A 16,532-nucleotide genomic window follows, 5' to 3' on the forward strand; every position below is an offset into this window, starting at 1 on the left:
AAATTACAGCTAGATAGGAGGAATAAGTTATAGTGGTCAATATCACTGTAGGATGACTATAGTTAACAATAATAAATTTTATAGTCTCAGATAGCTAGAAGGAGGATATTGAATGTTCCTAACACAAAGAAATGATAAATGTTTGTGATGATGGATATGCTAATTATCTTGTTCTGACCAAGATACATTATATGCATTGAAACTTCACTATGTACCCCATGAATATGCACAATTATTATGCCAATTATAAAACTAAATTGAATTTAAAATAAAAGATTATGGTTAATATTTTAAAAAATGGAACCGAGTTTAACATATTCCATAATGTACCACTCTTCTTTTTGAAAAGAATCAGTTTAGAATTCTGTAACTTTTAACTGACTGTTTTTGGTAATGTAAAAAAGAATTATTCAGGATAATATTGAGGACTACTTAAGGGAATAAATAGCTGATGACACCTCACCACCCAAAGCACAATTGCCCGAGGAGAGGGTGGTTGGGAGATGCAGAGTGGGGAGAATGATGGTTCTCTTGATTATATTGTCCAAATTGCTGCATTTGCAACAAATATGTAAAAGATATGTGCTGTCATTACATTTTGAGTGCTATGATGAAAGGATGTCAGAGGAAGTAGTGTGAAAATGAAATGGGAGAGTTCGCTGGACCCTTTCATAGGACTTGCAACAGGGGTGTGGCTCATTTATTTGGCTGCCACATGCTCAAACCCCTTACAGGATTGGGAGCACACAGGTGAGCAGGTGCAAGAGCCAGGGCAAGCGCTTTTGGGCCCTCGCCCTATGGCAGTATCTAGGAGTGTTACAATGCTCTTTTAGTCCTGCTGTCTGAGGATGACTTAGGTGTTAAGCAGCTCAGTGAAGAGTCAATGTGACAGCCTTTTTGGGTTCCCACACCCAGTGAATCCCGGATTCTTGTCCAGCATCCTGGAAGAATCAGGTCACATGGACTTGAAGGATAGTGAATGTGGGGATTTTTTGAGTGATGGAGGTGGCTCTCAGCGGGATGGGGAGCTGGAGAGGGGATGGGGTGGGGTGGGAAGGTGATCTTCCCCTGGAGCTCAGCTGTTCTGTTCGGTCGATCTCCTTTCTGACCATGCTCAGCTGAACTTCTCTCAATGTTCAGATGCTTTCTCTCTTCTCTCCTTCTCTGCTGCTCTGCTACTCTTCTGCTCGTGGAGCCTGGGGTTTGAGGTTTATATGGGTACAGAATAGGGGGGCGTGTTGGGCCAAAAGGCAACATTTGGGCACAAAAACTGGAATTCTTATTCTCATTTAGGGCCGTGGGTCCAGGCTTGAGGGTACAGCCCTCTCGCCAGGGACCCCACCCTCCTGCCTCCTATTCATATCAAAAAGACAACTGCTGGACATAAAATAAATATATATAAATAGCCTATGGGTGGTGCCATTTTGTGTGTGTACTTTTTTTTAAACAATATACTGCCCAGGCCTTGTTTCTCTGCTGGCCTTCACATGCCCCCCAAATCTGTGACTTCTTTCAACTCCCCTTCCCCTATTCCCACACCTTGCTAAAACTTTAGAGTTAAAAATGCCCATTGTGTGCTTGTTCGTTAAAACTTTAGAGTTAAAAATGCCCATTGTGTCTCTTAAGCTCCTTAAATATAGAAGAGGAATCAGCAGCTGGCCAAATTGGCCTGCAGCCTATTTTATAGTAAATAAATTTTTATTGGAACACAGCCATTCCACTCATTTAAGAATTACCTATGATTTTAAGAGCTGAGTAGTTGTAACTGAGATGACATGGTCTGCAAAGCCTAAAATATTTACTATTTGGTCTTTTACAGAAAAGTTAGATAAACTCTGGTATACAAAGTCCCCATTCCCTTTTTACTGCACATTGACTTATTGAAGAAAGTAGGCAGTTTTCTTGTAGAGTGACTCACATTTTTAATTTCATTGTTCTGGATTTTTTATTTTTTGGTGGAGGGGTGTCGTTCAACTTGTTTCTTCACCTCCTTGTTTCTAAAACTGGAAGTTAGGTTTAAAATCTTAGATTAATGAAAGTTTTTAAAAATCTATAAATTTTCTCATTATCTCAATAGCCTCCTTTTGCCCTTATTTAATTAGGCAAGAATTTCTTAGGAGAGGAATAAAAATAAAAATAGTTAATGTTTATTGCATGCTTACCATTTGCCAAATGTACTTGTCAATGTTGAATAGACAATAAAGATGCAAAGGGAAATCTATTATATAGGTGAAGGGAGGAACCAGGCTTATTTATTTAGTAGAAATAAATGAATTAAGAAATCCAGGGGAAAGTAGCCATTCAGCAAAACCTTGAAGAAAAAACAAAAAGGAAAGAAGGAGGGGGCAACTGAAGAATGTTTGTATTCTTGTTATTTCAAAGAAAGATGCACACCACACATAGTGGGAATTTAACCAACGTTACTTAGAGTCTCAATAAAGACTGAAAGTAGAACGATGTATATGACTTTTGGTTGTCCTGAAAAGAGACAGCCTGTGTTGGCTGTTCTCTGTTTCATCCCCACCGTTCTGAATTCATTCATTACTTTTCTGCCCTGCTCTTTGCTACAGGAGGCTGATTTCTACAATCACCTAGCTCCCTTGCCTTCTGGCTTCTGATTGGGGTAGGTCAATGGATGTCGTCCATAGCAGATCTATGAGTGTAGGCAGAGTAGGAGTAATAGGGTCAGGCTATTTACTCAATATAATTCTATGGATATAGGCTAGAGGTTCAGATCAGCCAGGTGGTGGGAAGTTTCTACCTAAAGAAGTGGTATTATTTAGAAATGTGAGAAAAGATAAAAGAACTAAGGAAGAATGGGGATGTACCCCTGGATGAGCAGCAACTTGAAGCAGTCTCAGCACTAAAAAGAGACAGGTTGGAGAGGAGCTGTGGGTGAAGGGAGTACTAGGTAGGAGAGAGGCAGAGTCCAGGTAAGGATGCTCAGATGATGTCATGAAATACTTGATTTTCTGGTGATTAGAGGTAGTCCTCAAATGAATTTTCCACTAAAGAGATCTTAGACAGAATCAGTACAATACAGCACCTTATGAAGAAATTCATCCTTCAGTATTGAATATAACCAGTCTATTTTGATTGCCAGGTTTGTCTTTCTCCGTTAAATAGCTATCTTGGGTAACCATTTCTTTTTAAGTTGATCAGTTCCCTTTTCTCCCTGGAGAAACTAAGAAAAGAATACAATACAACTAGGTCTGCTACTTTTCCTTCCCTTTCCAGAGGCAAAAGTGCCTGATTCCAGCTTTCAAGGGAAAACTTTCATACTAGTGAGTGACTATTTGGAGTGTGCAGAAACACTTCAAAGATTTCTGAAAAATTGCAAAGAAAAGCCTGATTACCTTGAGCCAAGAGAAAGGAGACATTTGCATTGGAAACAGATTCAGTAGAACTGCTGGTCAGCAATTAGTCTGCTAATCATGGCTCTTTTAATTTTATTTAGTAATTGTCAATTAAGTAATCCCATCTGCAAAGCTGGTGCTTGGTTCTGAGAGAGAGCAGCAAACAAATGTTTACATGGCACCACATTCCCATGCACAAGGGAATTTTAAGTGGACCATTGATTTTCTTAAATAAGAAAGTCACTGGAGGTGAGACACTCAAGTATTTTAAATGATGAAACAGCTTTCTTTGGATATGTTCCAAATTTCCCTTTGGCATGTGCCTCAGTCACTGTTGTCCTCTCTGCTGACAACTGAATATTTGGTGATGGTTAGGAGCAATAAGTATAATGAGTTGATAGTCACTTCTTCTAAAAAATCAAAGAAAATAAATCAAGTGGAAAGAAGTATCTCAATTGTATTAGCTTTCTAAGGCTACCGTAACAAATTATCACAAACAAAAAGGTTTAAAACAGCACAAATTTAGTATCTTACAAATCTGTGGTTTAGAAGTCCAACATGGATCATACTGGACTAAAACTGGGGATCTTTAGAGCTGTGTTTCTGGATGCTTTAGTGGAGAATTCATTTTCTTGCTTTTTGCAGTGTCTAGATGCCACCACACGCCTTGGCTTGTAGCCCTTTCCTCCTTCTTCAAAGAAGCAACAACTGGTTAAGACTTTCTCACATCAGTTCAGCCTCTGTAGAAAGTAGTTTGGAGATTTTACAAAGAGCTAAAAATGGAATTAGCATTCGACCCAGCAATTCCATTACTAGGTATATACCCAAAGGAAAATAAATTGTTCTACCAAAAAGACACCTGCACATGTTTACTGCAGCACTATTTACAATAGCAAAGACATAGAATCAATCTAGGTGCCCGTCAATGATGGATAGGTTAAAGAAAATGTGGTACATATGCACCATGGAATGACATGGCCATAAAAAAGAATAAAATCATGTCTTTTGCAGCAACATGGATGCAGCTGGAGGCCATTATCTTAAGCGAGTTAACGCAGAAGTAGAAAACCAAATACCCCATGTTCTTACTTATAAGTGGGAGCTAAACTTTGGGGACACATGGTCATAAAGATGGAAACAATAGACACTGGAGAGTACTAGAGCAGGGAGGGAGGTAGGGAACTTGGATTGAAAAACTATCTATTGGGTGTTATGTTAACTATCTGGGTGTCAGGTTCAGTTGAAGCCCAGACCTTAGCATCATGCAATATACCATGTAACAAATCTGCACGTGTACCCCGAATCTAAAAAAAAAAAAAGCCTTTCTCATATCAAGTCATCTTGACCCTTCCTTCTATCTTCATTTTTCTTTGTATGGCTGTGACTCCTTTTCTGCCTCCTTTTTCTTTTAAAAACCTCAGTAATTGGCCGGGCGCGGTGGCTCACGCCTGTAATCCCAGCACTTTGGGAGGCCGAGGCGGGTGGATCACGAGGTCAGGAGATCGAGACCATCCTGGCTAACATGGTGAAACCCCGTCTCTACTAAAATACAAAAAATTAGCCGGGCGTGGTGGCGGGCGCCTGTAGTCCCAGCTACTGGGAGGCTGAGCCAGGAGAATGGCGGGAACCCAGGAAGCAGAGCTTGCAATGAGCCGAGATCGCGCCACTGCACTCCAGCCTGGGCGACAGAGCAAGACTCCATCTCAAAACAAACAAACAAACAAACCCCCAAAAATACCACACCTCAGTAATTACAGTGGGCACAGTGGAATAAACCAGAATAATCTTGCTATCTTACGGTGGCTTACTAGCACCTTAATTCCATCTGCAACCTTCATTCCTCTTTTCTATGTAATATAACGCATTCACAGGCTCTGGAGTTTAAGATGAGCACATCTTTGTGGTTGTGGGGATGGGGGTGGGGGGGTCATTATTCTGCCTCTTACTTTAACTAACAATTAATGATCTTTGATGAGCATTTGGTATGTTACTATGTCTGTGCTGGACACCCTGAACGATGTAAGAGATGAATAAGACAAGATACCTGTTCTTCTTTAATATAAACACCAGTTAGTTGCAGAGCAAACATGAACACATACAGAACAATAAGTGGATGCTGTGGAGCTCACAAATTGGCAGACAGTACACTAAATGTGTGTTGTATGTATGTGTGTTTGTTTCATGGGAACATGGACCTCCTGATTCCCCTCAGTCTTCATGGGGCTGATACCTGGAAAATTTTACTTGTCTATACCACAAGCCTTACCTTTGAAAGCATCTCAGATCTCCATCATGATTAACATACCATATGCATTCTGTGTGTAGGCATAGTTTTGAAAAGAAAAGAAAAATGAAAGAAGGCATTGTAAAAACAACTCCAGTCAGTTCTTTTTATTTCAAACTATTGATTACACCCCATTAAATCATTGCCCTTCATAATCAAGTATTTGTAAATGTTTCAATCACGTGGACTCAATCAAAATTGCTATAACAATCCACTGTGAAGTTATTTTTTGATGTTCTATCAATTTATCGTTTTTCTCTTATCTACTTTTTTCCTAAGTAAAACAATTAACTATTGACTTCAAGTTAATTTCTAAGAAATAAGTTAAAAACCAAGTGTGGATATTGGCGAGCCTAGAATTATCTGGGAAAATAACCATCTGTCCCTTACTAGCAGTTATCTTCTTAATACATGCTAACACCTGGAAACATTTTCTAAATATCAGCTACTCAAAGGACATATAGATGGTACAATCCTAAGGAGAGCAGAATAAGCAAGACTCATGCATAATGGCACAGGGCTGTCCCTGTGCTTCAATAAAAATCTTTCCAACAAGCTCGAGAAGTTGTCTCCTGTGCTGAAGGATTAAGCCATTAACCTTAACAATGCCAATGTGTTCTCGCTTTCAAATCCCACTTAATTAGTATCCCAGGTAATATTTAAGAACAAACTTCTTAGAGAGGAACAAGTGAAAGCATTAGCTGCTCATAAACATGATAGTCTTTTGAGACACAATGAAGGAAAATGATGCCAGGCAGAATACAAACTGTTATCGATGTAAATGGTGAGGAAATTTGAGCCATGAGGATATATTGCCAGCAAGGTAGGTCACATACTATAGTGCAGCATTGTCCTGTATAGCAGACACTCCTGACAGTGATGGCTGGACCCAAGCATACCCTGAGATGACCTTTACAGCAGACGCACCTGCCATAAAGACGAATGTATGGTCAGAGCTTTGAGTTAGGGAATCCAAGCTTGGCCATCCTGGAGATCCATTCCTTAACTATGAGGAACATCTGAGTCCCCAGCCCTTCCTGTGAGGTGTAGACCTTACAGGAGATTGAGGCCCTTTGTTTTGGAGTAAGTGAAGTTTGTCAGGTGGAGGTTGTTAGGGGGAAGGTGTCAGGTGAAGATGCCGTATAAACTGCATGCCTTTTGCAAGTGGTTGTGTTTCTCCTGCCCAGCCCACCGCCACTTGGCTGTGTGCTTTTCCTAAAAAAACCCACTTCCGGCAAACTCTGTCTCCTGTATGTAAGCCCCTGATAAAACCCATAACTTGTTTGCTTATCTGGGTCTCTTCTTTGGCCATTTGAACCTGGATTGAATTGGATATCTAACTCATAAGAAGAAATATTTTGTGTTGGGAATGTGAGAGTTAAAAAAAAAATTTGGATACCTGCCTCATAAAAAGGTAGGTTTCCAAATACATATTTTAAATGGTGGTGGTGAGGGGTGGTGGTGGGGGGTGCTGGTGGTGTATATGTCTCATTTGGGTTGGGTGAACTTTATATTATAGTAATGACTACTTCTGATGATTGAGTCTAATGAAAAGTTTTGTCTTCTGATTTATGGTTTATTTCTGTAAAATGTTTCCAAGATGTATAAATAGAAGCACATTGACTGTGTGTTTCATTTATTGCATATACTGAAATGAATACAATTGCATGAAACTCTGGTTGTCTTCTAGGATACCTGCTCAGTGATCATCATAGTTACTTTAAGCTATTTGCCACTCTCCTCCAAAAACTTTTGTCTTCAAATGTAGTTTCATTGAAAGCATATTGGTTGTGTTGACAAATCTTGTGCCTAAAGAAAGATATTGCTTTTAATTTGGAGACTGTCAGGACCAAAGTGTGATAGATAGACAAGGCTATTTCTTAAGAAATACATTTAAAATGTGTTCTTTAAGAAAATACTTTTTTTTTCTGATATTTCTGGATTGTTGATGTTAGATTGGTTAGATTGATTAATTTCAGTCTAAAACTATTGTTCTCCCCCTGTGTTTTCTGGAGGAAAAGGGTGAGTTGCTATATTATTAGCTTTGTATTTTGAGGATGTGATTAATTGTTTAGGAAGCTATCTTTATTGCACAATTTCTATCAGGTGTTTATGGATGTATTTAATATCCCTTTACAACTCATAGGACAAAAATACCTGAATCGTGGTTTCACCCAAATCAAGTTGGCTTATTATATGTAAAGATGTACAGAATCATTGGTAAAAGGAAGGGCAAAGACCATATTCTAAATAGCCAGAGGCCAGTTATCTTCATAGCATGCAGAGAGCATTATATGGGTTATGGATCAAGTTATTTCCCAGCAACCTGCTTACTCTGTACTTAACAACTGTCCACGTGCCCAATGTAGCGTCTTTACAATCAAGAAACATGTTTAGCTATCCCTCTTCTCTCTCTCTCTTCCATTTCCTTCCTTCCTGTATCTTTCAAGACTAAGTACTATGTGGAAGTACTCTGTGCATTTTTGTCAAAGGTCACTGTCAAGGGTCCTTAGATAAAGCATAGTTTGATTTTGCCCTTAAGTAGTCTAATGTATCAGAGTTATAGGTGCCTTAAAATGGTTCTATAGATACTGGTCACCAAAACTTTCATATTACTGTGAATTAATCAATGGAAAGTATTTGATACCTTAATAGATGTCCGAATAAACATCATACACACCTTCCACCCTCAGAGAGCTTACAGTTCAGGAAAGGAAAAAACAATAGTGGACATTGAATTACTACTCAGCAATTAAATCTGAACTGTGTGATGGTGATATTTTAAATACCAATAGGTATATAAAAAGTGAGAAACTAATGAAACGAGGAGGAGTTGAAAAACACACTCGTAGAAGTAGAGATAAGGAATTAGTTGAAAAAATTTCTACTCCTTTTTGGCTTATGTTATACAGGCAAGGCTTTGGACTATATTTCGGTAATAAACCAAACCATTTGGTTCTTATTTGTGATGAATTCCATAGCCATTTCTGTGTGAGTCTTATTATGGTTTGTTTTGAGACAGGATCTCGATCTGTCACCCAGGCTAGAGTGCAGTGGCACAATCATGGCTTACTGTAGCCTTGACCTCCTGGGCTCAGGTGATCCTCCCACCTCAGCCTCCCAAGTAGCTGGGACCACAGGCATGTGCCACGACACCTGGCTAATTTTTGGAATTTTTTGTAGAGGTGGGGTTTCACCGTGTTGCCTAGGATGTTCTCCAACTCCTGGGCTCAAGTGATTTGCCTGCCTCAACCTCCCAAAGTGTTGGGATTGCAGACGTGAGCCACCATGCCTGGCTTCTATATAAGTATTATAATCTAAAATAATTAAGAATGATTCTTATAGGTTTAAGACAACTACTTTTCCTACAACTCCTATGTCTCATGGGATAAGACAACTCTTGTTAATCATGAGATCCCATTGAGAATGGGAAATTAGTGCTGGACAGGTATCATTGTGATGTAGCTCTCAGAGAAGTCTGAAGCCCAAGACCCAGAAATACTGAAATGTGACATAAAGTAAAATGTATAATAGCTGCAGAATCATTGACTTTGGGGTATCTGTGCAGACTGTCTTTGGTTTGTCCTTCCAGGTCTATTCTAAGCCCTGTACTGTGCTTGGAAGCTCGACCAGTAAAGATATAATCAAGAGATGCTTTGCTTCTGTCTTCCAGTTGGATTGGGTCAATGGCGGACTCTGGCAAGATACCAGAGGGAGGGAGAAGAATGAAGTCAGAGTATTGATCTCTCTGGCTTACTCCTGGGGGGTTGTAATGGGTTGGCTGCCTCAGTTGATTGAAAGGTCACAATGCCTGTCAGGTGGTCCTTTTTGTAGCTCTCTCTCCAGGTTCTGTTACTTGCCCTGCTTTCTTGCTCCTTCAGTTCTTGGAATTGCAACCACTATTACTAGTCCTGTGGCACTGCTCCAACCCTTGTTGTTTTTCCTAATCTCGGCCCCTCCTTTTTTTTTTTTTTTTTTTTTTTTGCAAATATTGCCTTTATTGCACTCTCCTCTACCCAGCTTCAGTGTGCTGCCAATTTATTTCCTGTCTTATGCAGATTCAAGGATGGCAGAGGAGCTAGGAGTAGTCCCATGCACTCAGAGTGGCCCTTTGGACCATTTCTTCCCAGCCATGTTGAAGTGGCTAACTTGGGTTAGCCTATGTGAATTTGAGCCTGAAGTAAAACTAACTGATGCAGAGGACAGTTGGCAGTGGTCAATCAACCAGTAACTTGCTTGAAAATATATTCACTTCAGACAGTGTGTCCACTCTACTTCTCAAGAGAGTTTGAGCATCCCAAAGCAACTGAGCCATCCACTTATAGGAAAGTGGTGCAGTTGACTGCCAGCCACTCTCTTCAACATTCTCTGTAGCTATACCAGTATCACTTCCCACTTGCACTTGCGAAAAACATTGAATTCCATACACTACTCAATTAGCGAAAACACTAATAGCTCGATTTGCATGTAAAAATGCTGTTTGCATGAAAATACTGAGTTTTGTGCACACTAATGATTTGCTTATGCAAAACTATATCTAAATTTTTTGGTTTTCAAAAACGTATTACTTAAAGCTGATGGTCTTAGAGCAGTTATTACAGACAGGAAAACAACCTAATGACAGCCTTTCTTCCTCCACGTGCATTCTTATCCCCTATTTGGAGTCTGCAAATCCTATCTGTTTATCTTCACTGCTCTCCCCTGAATCTGCCTAGGAGGTTCAAGGGAAGGGGGGCAGGAAGGAGGAGCAGGCTGACATTCTGCTTCATTTCCCACTGACAGCTGAGCTCTCATCAGAGTCTTGCAACCAGTGATAATGTGCAAATCAAGATCTCTTATGGATTTGCAAGTCCTAGGTGGAACTCATGGCAAAGGCATTTAAAAAACAAAACTGTCTTTGACGTGTGAACTGATTAAGTGTGATATGCCCTTCCCTGCGAGGGTAAGCTCAGGGAACTCTGAAGAACTATCCCACTTGTAGGATGGTTGCTCAGATGGCAGTCACTCATTCTGAGGCGACATTTAAAACATCCCAGAGGCAAACTCGGGGCTTTTCCCTGGAGCTTAGTGAGATGGCATTGAACAGCCGTGGGGCTCTCCACAGCCTGGACAATTTTGTTCCAGTCATAAAGTGATATTTCCTATATGAGTGAATGAACGTTTAGCACTGTAATTGGTAACTTGTGTGAAAGCTTTAGATTCCTTTCAGTCAACCAACTTGGCCAAGTAAATATTTATTTCCTACTACGGGCTTGGCATCATGTAGACTGCCAAAGAAGTACTGTTACGATCCTTGACCTTAAGGAGCTTATAATCTTTTTGGAGTTTAAAAAAACATGAAATAAGGAATGAAGAATACAACATAGTAGCATTTTCAATATTTATTGAGCACCTACTAAATGTTAGTCATCAAATTAAGCATAAAATGGTGGCTTTTGCTTTGATTCTGAGGTGCTTATAATCTGGTTGGTGAATGATGTGGGCACAGGTTTTATTATAGAATTTATAGAAGGGAGGGATCATCATAGGTTGGCAGAGTTGAGGAAAGATATAGAATTTGAATTGGATCTTAAGAGGTGGGTAGGATTCAAGTGGGTGAAGATAGAGAAGATTTGAATTGGATCTTAAGAGATGGGTAGGATTTAAATGGGTGAAGAGTAATCTAGGGGAGGGGAAATACAGGCTTAGTATCTGGAATACATGATAGGATTGGCAAGGAAAGGAGACAATGGGCTTTTCTAACACTGGAGAGTTTATCTGGAGAGTGGTAGAGAACGTGTCCTTATGGCTTTGAGTTTCGCCTTGGAAGGTTTAAAGACAGCGGCCAACACTGTGAAGTGTAATGGGGAACATCGGTTAGGTGGCATGTGGTCCTACCAGTAACTGTTTACCTTGCATTCTTTTCTCTTTAATTACCAGTCCTCTGTCTTTTACAATAGTCTGTGTTTTCTTCTTCAGAGAAGTGCTATATGAGCTCTTGTGTTATATGTGGGAATGTTTCAGCAGTGTCCCAGCAAAAACCGCATCATCCATCATGCCAGACAAAACCGGCAGTGAGGGAGGAGGAGAAGTTTGCTTTTCACTTAGGAAGGCACAAAGGTTGTAGGCAGTCTGCTTTCAGTTCATTCTTCAGTCCCAATATTTTGGTATACACCTTTTTTTTCTTTTTTTTTTTGTCCGACTTGGAGCATTCTTTGCCCTTTTCAACTTCTTTCTTATATGAAATATATTTTACAAGTCTCTGTCAAGTTCTCTACAAAATATCCTTGATACGCAAAGTCCAGAGGGCTTTTAAAAATTTTCTCATCTTGTACTCATCTTGTACAGGGAACCCTGATAAATCCTTTCTTGTCCTTAAGGGCCCCTCTCTGCTCTGCTGCGAGGTTAGTGCTGGAAGGACCATAGTGATGGAGGAGGGGAGCAAGAGGGTGACAAATGGAAGGAAAGTACTTCTGCACCAGCCAGCAACTCACTTGCTCCCTCATGCTTGCAGTGTGAGGCAGGAAGGAGGGAGCAGGCTGGGAATACAGAGGAATCTCAGACTGGTTTAGTAGAATGGAAGTAGTCAAAGGTGGATGAGATCTAGTGCAGATCTAGTGAGTAACTCGGATTGGACCTCCCACTAGCATGGATGATTAGAGCAAGTTGGAGAATGAGAGTCTGGCTGCAGGCAGGGAGTCTTGGCTCATTGCAGTGATGGTGAGTTATAGATAGGCACGTGTCAGGAAGCAGAGCCGCAGACAAAACCAGGAAGACACTACAGCAGAAGTAATAGTGATAGAAAAGGCGTTATGTTCAGGTGCAGACTGAAACCAGTGGCTGTTTTTTTTTTCTTTTTTTTTTTATGGAGTCTCGCTCTGATGTCCAGGCTGGAGTGCAATGGTGCAGTCTTGGCTCACTGCAACATCCACCTCCTGTGTTCAAGGGATTCTCCTGCCTTAGCCTCCCAAGTAACTGGGATTATAGTGCATGCGGCAACACGTCCGGCTTATTGTGTATTTTTAGTAGAGATGGAGTTTCACCATGTTGGTCAGGCTGGTCTGAAACTCCTGACCTCAGGTGATCCACCTGCCTCGGCCTCCCAAAGTGCTGGGATTACAGGTGTGAGCCACCGCACCTGGCCCCAGTTGCCTTTTGAAACCCACCACAGAGAGGAAGATGTATTCTTCTTGAGGAATAGGACTCAACACAGGGGCAAAGTTAATTACTACAGGGATGGGTGGGTAATTAAAGAGTGAGGAAAGTGAGGAATAATATTTTTTAAAAGTCAGTTCACAGCAGGGACCAGGGCCAGCTGGATGCCACATGCATTCTGTCTGTCTAAAGGGAGCCGCTTTTTCTCAGCTCCAGCAAATAGTTACCCAGAGGTAAACAAGCCCAATGTTGCCAGCTCTTCTGATATTTTTTAAAAAAGAAAGTAAAAAATTGGTTTTTTTTAAAGTAAATTTACCTTTTTTCCTAAAATCCTGGAAGTAAATTAAGTTTTTTTTTTTCTTTTAAACAAAACAAAAAAACACCATAAAGGCCAAGATTGTGGGGGCTAAACCAAACACCACTGTGGGCTGCTACTGTGCAGCCTCTAAAAGGAGAAAGAATGTGAGCCCTGAGGTTGAACAGCCTTCTTATCTCAGTTCCCTACTGCCTGTAAAAATCTGTGAACTTGGGATACTTGCCTTTCCAAGTCTCAGATGCCTTGTGCACGAGAGGTAGACAATGATAGTTCTGTCTCAGAGCATTGTAATGTTTACTAATAATATATGTAAAGTGCATCTATTTTATTATTTTAAGAAAGGACTTTCATATTAGAGGCAGCTTAGAGGCAGAACTGTGGGGGCTGGAATCAACACCAGTTTGACTAGTCAGGGCTAAGCAGGTAACTGGAAGTATAAAAGGCCCTTGAAAGTGGTCATCTTTGCCTGGCAGGATGTTAGTGAGACATTTGACTTTGGAACTAATGGAAAACGAGGTGAGGAAAAGAAAATTAGAGGCAGTAACTTGTGAGAAATATCTTAGATTTAGAGCCATGAGACCATGAAAACCAGAGTAGAGAGAAAAAAGTAGTGCATTCTCTCACGCCAAGCAGGTTCCATGCTTTATATCTTTAGTGGTATTGCCCAGCACACACTCTACTTGGTTGGGGTGGAGGGACTGGGGTGGGCGGTTGTGGGGGGCGGGGTGGCGTGGGTGAGAAAGAGAGAGGCAGGCCTTGGTTTCTGTTTCTCACCCCCACCCCCGTCCACCCAGCCCNAAAGGACTTTCATATTAGAGGCAGCTTAGAGGCAGAACTGTGGGGGCTGGAATCAACACCAGTTTGACTAGTCAGGGCTAAGCAGGTAACTGGAAGTATAAAAAGGCCCTTGAAAGTGGTCATCTTTGCCTGGCAGGATGTTAGTGAGACATTTGACTTTGGAACTAATGGAAAAACGAGGTGAGGAAAAGAAAAATTAGAGGCAGTAACTTGTGAGAAATATCTTAGATTTAGAGCCATGAGACCATGAAAACCAGAGTAGAGAGAAAAAAGTAGTGCATTCTCTCACGCCAAGCAGGTTCCATGCTTTATATCTGTAGTGGTATTGCCCAGCACACACTCTACTTGGTTGGGGTGGAGGGACTGGGGTGGGCGGTTGTGGGGGGCGGGGTGGCGTGGGTGAGAAAGAGAGAGGCAGGCCTTGGTTTCTGTTTCTCACCCCCACCCCCGTCCACCCAGCCCTACAGTGTAGGGAGAACACTGATTGGTCATTGCTCTGACTTCCAGATAATAAGAAAAAGAGTTTTAAATTCTAATGGTCCTTTCTAGGTTAGATCCTGTGCTTGTACCTGATACATATTAGGTACTCAACTCTGAAGGTATATATCATCTCCATTTTACTTGTGAGGGAACTGAGGTTCAGCACAGTTCAAGATGGTGCTCTGAGTCACACAAAGCTCAATGATAGAGCTTATATTCCGATCTGAGTCTTTTTGAAGCTTCACACTTTATTAAATTGTCTCCCATCAGTGAGGGGAAGGGAAAGTTTGAGGTGCTGCTGGGGCCTCTTTGTCTTTAAGCCCTTGGAGGACATGGATTCTGTAAGTTAGGAGGGGCATCTCAAACCAACTACGTTTTATTTCAGTATTCAGGATTGAATGAGGCATCACATTGTCCCAAGGCTGATAAATCCCGAGGAGTTAGGTTTCAGGTCATTCAGGACATTCTCTTCCTGGGCTGTCTTCAGCCATGTTTTTACTCACCTTTCTTCCCCAAACCGTTTGTTTGGAGCAGGATAGACTACTAATCCCTATATTTTGCAGTGCATTTTTCTTTTGAAGAAAGCAAAGCTTGTGGAAGTCCTAGCCTGAAGCTTGGTTTGGGGAAGAGATTGGTAGGTAGATTTGGAATGTCGAAAGTATTTTCCTCGATTGTGTGGGAAATATGATGCTAGGATGATATTTTATAAATGGTAGTAATAACAGTAACTATTGAAAAGAAGAAGAAGAAAAGGCAAGTTAGTTTGACATATCTACTAATTCTTCTTGGCTGAAGAAAAAGCATCTAGGGACCAAAGACTGATGTGACAGAGCATTGATAGAGGGGGGAGGTGAAGGAGTCTTAGAGGGAAGGCTAGTTCACCAGGTAAGCAATGAAATAAGTTATTTTCAGAGCACTGTAGGGAACTGGAATCCATGAATCCATGCCTTATCTCTGAAGGATACAAGAAGGTACTGGACGGAGTTCTTGGCAGTGATGCCCATAGGATTTTACTTCACAGATGGGAGCAAGGCCTTGACAAATACAAAACAGATAACCATATAACACAAAGATACAAGTGCTATCAAGGTAGTTAATAATCAGTCATCATGTCCTCATTGACATGATGTCAGACTGAAGGGATGGTCCTCCTCCTCAGTCTAAACGGAGTGTAGAAAGTACCATATTTGGGACTTGTAACCTACTGATTCTCAACCTGTATCCATCTTCCATCCCCTCTTTGACACCAATGTGTTATTATCTTTCCTTCTGTCTGTAACTTGTTCTCTTCCTGTCTTCCCTCTGCTACCTTGTTCTCCTTTCCTCTCTCATCCAAGTGGTCAATGAATCTTTTTGATTCTTCTTCTTGTGTATATCTCTTTAAATCTCTTCCTTTCTATCTATTCCTCATGCTACTAGGTTTCTCTTTTTCAATCCTTCCTACTTCACTTAGTGTTACGTACTGCCTTGGTGGCATTCTTTTCCCCCTAAATCTGACATGAAGGTTTGCCATCCATTGATGAAGGCTGAGCTCTTTGATATGCAATGCCTCTTAGACACTTTTCCATGCCTAAACCACAGACCAATTTTTTTTGTCACTCTATTCCATAAACCCTGAAGTCCTTGCTTCAGAAACTGCTAGAAGAAACCGTAATAAATTGTATTAATTATTGAAGGATTTCCTTTTCGTTTTCTTTCCTTTCCTTTCCTTTCTTTTCTTTTGACAGAGTTTCCCTTTTTTCGCCCAGACTGGAGTGCAATGGTGCGATCTTGGCTCACTGCAACCTCAGCCTCCTGGGTTCAAACGATTCTCCTGCCTCAGCCTCCTGATTACCTGGGAGGAATACCCACCCAGGTATTCCACCACGCCTGGCTAATTTTGCATTTTTTAGTAGAGATGGGGTTTCACCATGTTGGCCAGGCTGTTTTTGAACTCCTGACCTCCAGTAATTCACACACCTCAGCTTCCCAAAGTGCTGTGATTACAGGTGTGAGCCACCGCACCTGGCCGGATTTCATAATTTTTCTAATTTTCTTTAGGGATTTGGGGATCTCTATTAAGCTGATTTGAAACAAATGTTACCTCTTAGGAATTATATATTCTGCTCTTAAACATTTCTCCCATCTTCCATAATGTTAATAACTTTAAAACACACCAATAATT

The sequence above is a fragment of the Rhinopithecus bieti genome, unplaced genomic scaffold (genome assembly GCF_001698545.2).
Source record: "Rhinopithecus bieti isolate Rb0 unplaced genomic scaffold, ASM169854v2 scaffold_2077, whole genome shotgun sequence".
In the NCBI taxonomy this organism is placed as follows: domain Eukaryota; kingdom Metazoa; phylum Chordata; class Mammalia; order Primates; family Cercopithecidae; genus Rhinopithecus; species Rhinopithecus bieti.